The sequence below is a fragment of the Opisthocomus hoazin genome, chromosome 4 (genome assembly GCF_030867145.1).
Source record: "Opisthocomus hoazin isolate bOpiHoa1 chromosome 4, bOpiHoa1.hap1, whole genome shotgun sequence".
NCBI classification, from domain to species: domain Eukaryota; kingdom Metazoa; phylum Chordata; class Aves; order Opisthocomiformes; family Opisthocomidae; genus Opisthocomus; species Opisthocomus hoazin.
The window spans coordinates 77,160,442-77,169,975 of NC_134417.1; the positions used below are offsets into that span (position 1 = coordinate 77,160,442).

At 45.8% G+C, this 9,534-nt stretch overlaps 1 long non-coding RNA gene across 2 annotated transcripts; it reads right to left on the reverse strand.

Annotated features, from left to right (window-relative positions):
* Positions 1 to 2,451: 2,451 nt before the first annotated feature.
* Positions 2,452 to 9,154, reverse strand: LOC142361193 (uncharacterized). 2 transcript variants are annotated; one of them, XR_012763799.1, is made up of 3 exons: positions 9,070 to 9,154; positions 7,366 to 8,137; positions 2,452 to 6,175 (listed from the first exon to the last, which is right to left on the reverse strand). It is a non-coding gene; the product is annotated as an uncharacterized LOC142361193 (long non-coding RNA). The 2 variants fall into 2 exon arrangements; XR_012763800.1 differs by having other exon boundaries at positions 7,211 to 8,137.
* Between the last annotated feature and the right edge of the window lie 380 nt (positions 9,155 to 9,534).

Here is a 9,534-nt window from a genome sequence, read left to right on the forward strand (position 1 = left end):
AAAGCTGTTTGAAAGGTCTTCTCTCACACTCTCCATCTGGAAAAATAACTTCCACAGTTCATTTTGGTAATATTCTAGCAATCAACACAATTATATGACACTAAAAAGCATCCAGAGATGGAATGATAAACTCATAAGGATATTTTTTAACTGGAAACCACTTCTCAGTAATGAATTCCTGTTCTGTGTTTGACCATTGTTAGTCTGTGCATAGGCTGAAACTTGAAAGAATGTTTGTACCAAAGCACACGTGTTCCGTAGCACGCAGACCCCACTAAGCCCATTTCCTATCCAAATGCAGTGTTTAGTTTAAAAGTTATTTCCTCCCCTACGGAGGTTATGGGCTACAGCGATATTCCCTCCTTTAATGAGGAGGAATACTGCTGTGCTGGGAATATTTCCATGGCCAAATTAAATTCTTCAAGCACGCCCTGCATAGCAAAGAGTCCAGCTCTGACGCCCTTCCTCACCTCTCTTTATGACCTGACCTCACCACACAGAATCAAGCCTTGAGCTGAGAACAAACCACGGGGCCCACAGTTTGGCCCTCACAAATGTTTAAGCCAGTCTACCTTCTCAAGAAGGCTGTTCAGGTGCTACAGAAGGTGTTGTTCAACTGTACTCTTTGTAGTCTACCAGAGTAGCCTGAAAGTAAAGTATATTAAGGGAGTCTTTTAGTTTGGTGTGTCTAGTCTTTTCCTTTTTTTTTAAACCTTGTGTTTTTCCAAGTCCTCAGGAAAGCCTTTATAGACTAGAACCAAAAAAATGAAAATAAAGAGAGCAGACAGAAAATCTCCGACATTCTTCCTTAGTTTGAACAAGTTTGACTATATCTTAGTACTCACTATAAAATACTAAAATTTGATGATAAAAGAAAATAAGGCTTTCTTAGCTGCAACAAAGAAAGTATATTTAGGAGAAGCAAGGGGTTCTATAAATAGCTTAAATGATGCACACTTTGTTTGAGAGAGCTTTCAACACAGTACACAAATTAAACATTTCCAGAAATTCTGTTGGGCCTATGTAACAGTGTGGTATTGTGAACTCTCAAAATGACCTTTCATAGTTAAAAAAAAAAGTCTGTATATATAATGGAAAATGTGCCTTGATAAACATAAGGTACTTTGTTGACTGTGGTTGAAAACTGGCTGTTGAAGTAATCTCACATGGACACAAAATGAGGCCTTGTTTTATTTAATTTTTTATTTTACTTCTTTAGCAAGGTCATGGGTTTATAGACATCACACGGAGAAAATGGAAATTTGTACCTCATCACACTAGTAAGAGGAATCCAGTATAGCTCTCTGGCACACTCGCTGGCCAGCTCGGTCATAGTTTTCACCGATGCATCTGCAGAGGAAGAAGTGTTCTCATCTGAAGACTTTGGATGTAGCATTACACTGTTGTTGGACCCACCTTAATGAGAGCCTGCAGAGGAGACGCAGTCCACCCCACCCTCACTTCTCCCAGCCCTTAGGCAGGCCAGGCCATCAGCCTGCCTCGTTGAGACCTTCTGACTTTCATCCCAGGTACTCTAAAGAAATGTTTGGGGCTTCTGAATGTCCCAGCTTCTTCTTACTTGGTAGAGGCAGAGGAAGATTTCCCTATGCACAAAACCCCAACTTCAGCTGACTGACCTGGCCCTTCTCTGTCAAGGTAGCAGCTCAGGAGTCACAGTCACAACAGATAAAGAAGGACATCTTGCCAGACACCCCGAGTGCTGCTCCATCCCCACGCTTTGAGATCCTTTATCAAAGGTGTCACTTTTAGTCCTTGGCCTGGAAAATAAAGGTTCTTGTTTCTTCCCAGAATTTGGGCATGCTTCCTGATGGCTTCTGTACTCTTTCTCATGTCTTGTAAAACCTCATACATTTCAGGTCGTTTCTCTTTCCTCATGTCTTCAGCAGGCCTTCCCCTTCTCCTCTGCTGCCCCCAGTGTGCTGATATCATTTTGGGGAAGGAATGGCAAGTACATTTCCCTTGATTGTCACCACTTGCTTTGCTGTAACCTCGTAATTGTTGGTCTGACTCACTGCAGCACTGATGGCTTCTCCCAAAGCACAGGAGAAGTCCTCTCGGTCTCCAGTGCAACACAGCACAGAGCACTGCACAAGGAAGCACAACAAGTACTTTATGAGTAGATTGCCTCTTTCTGTCTCCATATCACTGTCTTTGAATGACCGCCTCTGTAAAACACAGTGACACCTGCCAGTGAAATACATTGCAGGTAAAGGAGGAAGAATCACGGTTGACTTACTTGCCGCTCTGGGAGGAGCAAGGTACTATCTAGAGTGGGTTTAAGATCCTGAATTCTCCAAGGTTGAGGTTGGTCTCCCTGTTGCAGTAACAATACCCACTCAACAGGATTCACTGTCCAATTCACTGTTTTATTATTCAATTACAGACCTAGAAATTCTTGAAATACAAAACGATTAGATCAAACACTACATGCTTAGCACATCACCATGGCAACGTCCCCTTCTCCATCTGCTTATTTATGATGATGATGATGGCCTCTGCAATATATTTGAAATAGATACATAGATAGAACCAAGTCAAAACAAAATTACAGAAAATGGACATTTCACTGGCAGCAAGTAAGTCCAACATCCTCTGCCTCAGGCTATCACTGTTGTCTATGCCCAAGACAAAAAAAGTTATGGCACCAGAACTAGCACATAAGCAGAATTTAAGCACATGCATAAACGCAATATGCAAAATCCCCAGCCACTCACTGTGTTATCCTAAAATCCATAGATACTTCAGGATATTTTTACTTTAAGATTCTCCAGACTCCAGGTTTTCACATGCTCCAGTGGCTTCCAGTATGGTTTGACTGGGCAGCACACTACTAGTGGTGATAGTACATAAACACTCCCCAGAAGAACTTCTACTTGGAAAATACTGAAGTCTGAAGGTAGCAGGTAGACGAAAGCCTTGAAAATGAGAACAAGCAGCGATAGTTTGCGCTGTAAAACAAACATGAGAACTGCTAAATCCCATCCAAAACATGTACACGGCAGGCTCAATGCCCTGAAACACGGCTCCCGCACGCTGTGCTCCTTTCTCTTCATAGACCTTTCTCCAAAGCCCAAATTTCCATGTGTTTGTATGGATACACACGGTTCCGGGCAAGGCTGCTTTTGGGATGTGTGCCCACACAGGCAGGCAAACAAGGATCTTCACAATCAAAGAAAAGCATTCATAATTCGTCCGTCTTTATTTTACTGTTTATAAATACCCAGTTAGGAATTAGGGGAAAACCACTGTGTGGTTTAAGTAGCCAGTCTTCTACCACAAAAGATGAATAGTGAATAGCTGAAGTGAATGATTCCCAGAAAACTCATAGTTTGAAAACGGTTTGTCTGTGTTATTCAGCAAATGCTTATGCATAATGAACAAGCAAACAGAAGTCAGAACACGACCGGAGGATGGATTAAACTGATCAGAGAGTTTATTCACAATTAAGTATTTATCATACATTAAATATATAGATGTATGTTGGGGCAGTATTTATACACCTCACACTCTTGTGCAAGCATAAACAAGCCAGAGCACTTACAGCAGCGTATCATCTATCACATGTTAGTAAAGGAAATGACTGTCCATGTGTGCCATAGTGCAATGCCCCTACATCAACTACATTTTACCTTCTCGCTGTGTCTGTCCCATATGCTAGAAGCACGTTAGGAGCACAGTCAGTACACATACTGAAAACCTAACTGCTATGCATCAGCAAGTCACCTGGGTGTGAAGCAAGGGCAACACACGGCAAACTTCTTCAGTGTTCCTTCTGATACTGCTGATATCGGGATGATATTGAGCCCGAGGTGAGAGCCGAGACTGAGTCATTTTATGCGCACTGCCACTGCAATTTCCTGGCCAAGAGACTGTCAGACATGTTGCCTACAAGGAACCCTGCCTCTGGTTTACAGAAGTTCTCCTCTTGCTGCAGTGAGAGAGCCCTCGAGAGTAATCTGGAAGGGATGGTCACCTGCATAACAATTTCTTCAGGGGTACCATGTATATCATAAGACCTCTGTTTGCAAAACCTTTTGTGACAGTCCTGAGAGGGAAGCCATTACAAGGTCAACCACAAATAATCCAAAAGTATTTCTTTTCATATTAAGGCATACTTACTAGGTCAACAATCCCTGTCCAACCCTCGAGTAGAACTGGGTGAAAAACAGAGAGTTTTTTGAACTGGCAGCTGGAAAGAAGTATTTGGGGCTGATTTGATTATTTCATATTTAAATATAGCCTGATTTCAAAATGAAAATACCATTTTTAAACAAAATGTCAAGATGATTTCCAGGCCCCCACTTTTTGTCAAAATGATTTATCAAACTTGACCCAAATTGATTCAATTGCTCTAAAAATGCTGTGAATTTAGACATTAACTAAAAATATTTTCTGCTCAGCTCCATCCAAAACATGTATAACACTTGTAAGAACTGGTGGGGAAAACTGTGACTTGGATACAGAAATATTTAAACATCCAATGCAAATAAAGTGCAAATGTAGTGGCCTCACTACTACAGAAATGTCTTGGCGTGTTTCCACCTGGAGCCAGTGAGATGATTAACTGGCCACATGTACCAATTATTTGAGGCTGACGTTTACGTCAGCACTGTGCAAACTGGGTGCCGGTCTGCTCGCAAAAAAACCACTCAACCAAAGCGTGGAGACTGGATCTTCTGTGCTTGGGAAAACCTACAACAGGGCAAAGAAAACTGAGCCACTGGGACTCCCAAGCAGAGGTTTGGGCAGACCTGCAGCAGGCAGCAGCCTGGTGAGGGAAAGCCCTTGCTGTGCCGGCTGTGGTAGCACCCAGAGGGCTTCCCCAGAGCAGGCGTCATTCGCACAGGGACTTCCACCGTTGCTGTCCCACTGGAAAGGGCTCTGGCAACATTCTCCCCCGGAACTCAGATGGGGCAGCATGGACCTGACTGTACGTTACCTGCGGATGTCTTTACATTTGGAGAAGCATCTGTGCAGTGGTGGTTGATGAGCGCAATGCCAAATCCAGCCAAATGCCCTTTTCTGACTCTGTTCTCTACCATTCTGCAACTGGTTCTTGCACAAACAATTTACAATATATGTTTACATACAGCAGGTGAGTTCTCCTTTCAGTTGGTGAGAACTGGAAATAATTCCCCAGAAGTCAACATAAAAGTTGCATGCCAGGAGGTCTGGAAGAATACATATCAAAAAAAAGGCAGTTAGTTGTTGTGTAATGATAAAATGCAGCTAAACAGAAATGTGTTTTGCAGAAAATAACTCTGCACAAACACAAAAGGCAGGCTTCTTCCAAACCCCTCTGAAATCAAGAGACCAAATTCTGCTCTAAATCTGAGTGAATAAGGTACAAGTCTATTACAGTGAGTAAAGCTTGAGAAGTGTACGCTTGGGGTCGGAGCATCTTTGGTTGGAGCCCTGTGCGGTGAGGAGTGCTGCTAAGCAAGCAAAGATGCAGTTCTCTCGTACCTTCTTCCCATCTGTGTCTTCGGACAGCACCTAAATTTGCATCCCTCCCTCAGATGGAAACAGATTTATTCTTCATCCATGTCGGGAGTAGGCAGAGCAGGATCAGGACTGAGCTTTTGCAGAAAGGTACCTGTTGGCCTGGTTCTCCTACATATACTGACAGCAAAAAATTACAGTAAAGCTTAGCTTAAAGGGTGTTTGAACTGAACATAATCTACAAACCGAGTTTCAGTTGCAGGACTGCTCAGGGGCTTTAGGCAGCCTTGCTGTTCACTGCTGCTTTTCATATATTCCCATCAGCTGTGGCTGAGCCTTATCTCTTCTCTGTTTACTACTTGCCTGTTTTAAAATGAGACGGGAAACAACCGCCAAGAAAATCCTGGCACACTTTGTCTCTGTGACAGCCACACCATAAATAATAAAAAATTAATTTTTTTTTTTTTCCGGTATCTGCTTACAGCTGGCTTGTCCGGTGTATTTCAGGCAGCAAAATTAGATCAGTAGCAGCTTTGTCTGATATACTTCTTTCTTACAAAATGTTCAGTTTGTTTCAGAGCCTGCCTGGTCAAGTCCCAGTGAAGGGCTGATGATAAACTGAAACCTTCTGGTGCTCTTCAGCAGCCCGGTGCCCACGGGGACGGGACGAATTTCTTGTTCATGTATCAGCGCATAGTTTTGTGAAGCAATGCTGGTAAGGAATGAATGGGAAAAAAGAGAAGAGGTCAGGTGAAAGCTTTTGTAACCGTTTGTTTAAACCTGGAATTAGGGGAAGACAACCTCGGGAGGCAGCTTCTCTGCCCACTAGATGGTGGTAGAAATTAACGTCCCAGCCTGAAACGTGGCTCTGCCATTGCCACACCACAACGTGCCAAGTGCACACTCTAAAATTGGTTGAAGTTGACACGCTTTCTACTCTGAACAGAGCTCAATTTGGTCTACTTGGTGTATAGATGTGCCCTAAAAGAGCAGGTTTAGTCCCAGTGTAGTCTGATGCCTCCAGTTTTTTGCAAACTGAGCATCCTCATGAGCAGCCAGGCCAGCTTTCTCATGGGTACACATTGTGGTACCATGGAAACTTCTATTTCTAAATCTTTCTTGCATAATTCCAGCTTTCATTTTTTTTCCTGCACCATTTTCAATTAATTGCAGAAATGAATCCCATACCAATCTGGATTCCACTCGAGACCATAATTCGGAATCACCCTGTGATGAAGGAGTTTTTCTGATATTACGTGACTGACAATGAGATGAATTTCTGACCTTGTTTGCCAGTATTTTTCAGAATAATATTCAAAGCCAGAATACAAAGTTCTCAGATAGCCACAGGACAATGAGAGACATGGAGTATAAGACGAGGAGTAAGTGAGGAATCTGGCCCCTAAAGCTCCAATCTTGTACAATCTAGAAAAGCTTTCTGGGTAGAAAGCAAGGCCACAGGTCAGACTGATTTCTGCAGCGGTCACACAAAGGCCAGCTGAGGTCAGGTCACTGCAATAAGCAGATATTTCCATGTCGGAGCACTGGGTAATGTGGTCCTGGCACACCCCCGTTCCAAACACATGGCCAATATTTGCTATTACAAATCACTTATTAAAGCTTGGCCAATCATAATAGCAAATTTGTACGCATGTGAAGATCTCTATATTTTGCCAAAAGTAGCTCATGCATGAGAAATATTACATAAACTTTCTGAACATATATCAAAATAAATATTACAAATTACAGGAAATATGCTAAAATGACTCCCATTAAAGTTTCAGGATTTGTTTAGGATTACTCTGATGGTTATAAAAGTGTCTCCTTTCATATCCTTCAGTCGAAGCAACAGCTTTGCCTTGGTCATTTTCTCCCCTTGAAAACATGCCAGATTATTCTTACATCCAGCAGAACTCCTAAAGGCACAGCACAAAGTCTGGACACCTGCACTTGTCCGGACCAAGTACACTGCTGAGCTGGATCCCCCCAGGTCAGAAAAATCTTCCGTGCCAATTTTCCAGTGCTGACTGACGCTGCCCCTCCACGCTATGCAGAGCTGAGCCGTCAAGCCGCCATCTGCAGCGGTCACCGTGCCTCTGCGGGTCACGCCAGCACTTTAAAGGCAGTTGTCAACACCCTTCACAGAGCATGATGACAGCAGATCTTGAACTTCCATTGTATGTGGCAAAGAGGGATGAAGTCACGTATTTGCTTCACTTGAGGACTGTCAACCTGCCCTTGCTACAGCTCTGGCTGTACTCACTTCACAGCGCGACAGAGACTGTGGTATCATGACATGCTTATGGCGCTTATGGTCCTCCTTAATCTGCCTCTTTCTCTGCAGCATGGACATGGCAGGGTTTCCTCTCACAAACTAAGACACCTACATTCAGCTGTGAGCTGAAATGCACCCATCAAGCCTGACACAAACTTCTCTGTGTTAGTGGCAGAGCATCCTTTGACTTCGAGGGATTTGGGATTTTGCCCCAAGACTGATGAAAATGCCGTGATCTTCACAGGTTGAAATCTCGTGTGCTGCAAGCAGTCATAGCTCATTTAAAGTCAATGAAAATGTGTTTGAAAATGTTCAATAAATCCTAAGTCTACCCTGACAAGAATTATTTGTTCGGCTCTGGTCAGTCTTGCACAAGAAGTGATGCGGAGACAGCGGGAGCTGAAAGACAGCAAACGAAAATGATGGCAGAGGGAGAAAAAGAGCAACGTGAAATACTGGAACTGTGCACCTCAATGAAATAGTCAAGTTACACGTTTAAGGATAATGTTAAAATGAACAAAAGAAAGGGGATTTTATATCACATTATCTCTGGCACTGACTGCCTCGTGATTTCATTGAAGCCAAGCATATATCAGGTTTCCAAGGGGACTTAGATACGGATAAACTAGATCCATATGAAGACATATGTCATCAGAATGGGAGAAGAACAAAAAAATTCATGTTTTTTTTAAAAATGAGAAACTCTCATAAGTCAGTCAAATCATTCCATAGCTGCATATTAGAGGGCTTCTTGTGCTTTCCCTGAGCACCAAGTATTTGCCACAGAAATACTTTCACGCTGTCCCTATGGCCACTTTCTTGGAGAGAAATAGGGGAGGAGAATAAAGGGGTGAGGAAACCAACCCCGCAGTGATGCGGAATCGGTCAAGCAGACTTTGTAGGGGCCACCCCAGCGAGCTCCTCGGGCAGACAGCCCCAAGCAGCCCCGGCTCGCCACGTCCCGTCACCTTCAGGCTCACGCGGGCGCGAGGCCACCATGGAAAAGCCCAGCGTGCCCAGAGTAACTCAGCCAGGAGCCAGCACGCGAAGCTGAGACAACTCACCCGAGGCCACACCTCAAACCAACGGACGACCTCGGGCCCCAGCAGAGCCCTGGAGAGATCCCTGTCTCCCGGTGTGTCCTCAGGCCAACGCCGCCCACCTCCCGCCACGCGAAAGCAGCTCATAAACAGGAGGGTGGGTGCTGCGCGGGGCTCTCCCTCCACGAACGCTGTCAGGTGCCACCACCGCCCCCAGCCCGCCCCAGGCAGCGCACCGAGCCCCCCCGCGCCGGGCCAGCCGCCTCCCCCCCGCTCACACCGTGCGCTCACCCGCGGCCGAGGACCGGCCGGAGGCCGGGCACCCTGCTCGCCCCGCAGCTCGGCAGGGCACGGCGGCACACCCCGCACGCACACCGCCCCCCCACCCCGCACCGCCTTCCCGCCGGCAGGGCCGGCCCGCTGCCCGGGGCGGGGGCGGTGGCGGCGGCGGGCGGGGCCTTGCCCGGAGGCCGGGGACGCACTGCCACCTGCCGGCCGAGGGAGCGCAGTGCTCGGCGGGGCTCGGCGGGGCGGGGCGGGGGGCGGCTGCCTCAGCGGCCCGGTAGGCACCGCCGTGCCTCGCTGTCCCGCAAAACAGCCCCGGCGCAAGAGAGAAAACTGCCCCGATATCTCTATAAGATCCGGTTTTTCTTTACCGCTGCCCCTCACAAACTCACCCCGGCGAGACAGCCCCTGCCCCGGCAACCCCGGGGGTCACAGAATCACGGAATCACAGAATGGTCGGGGTTGGAAGGG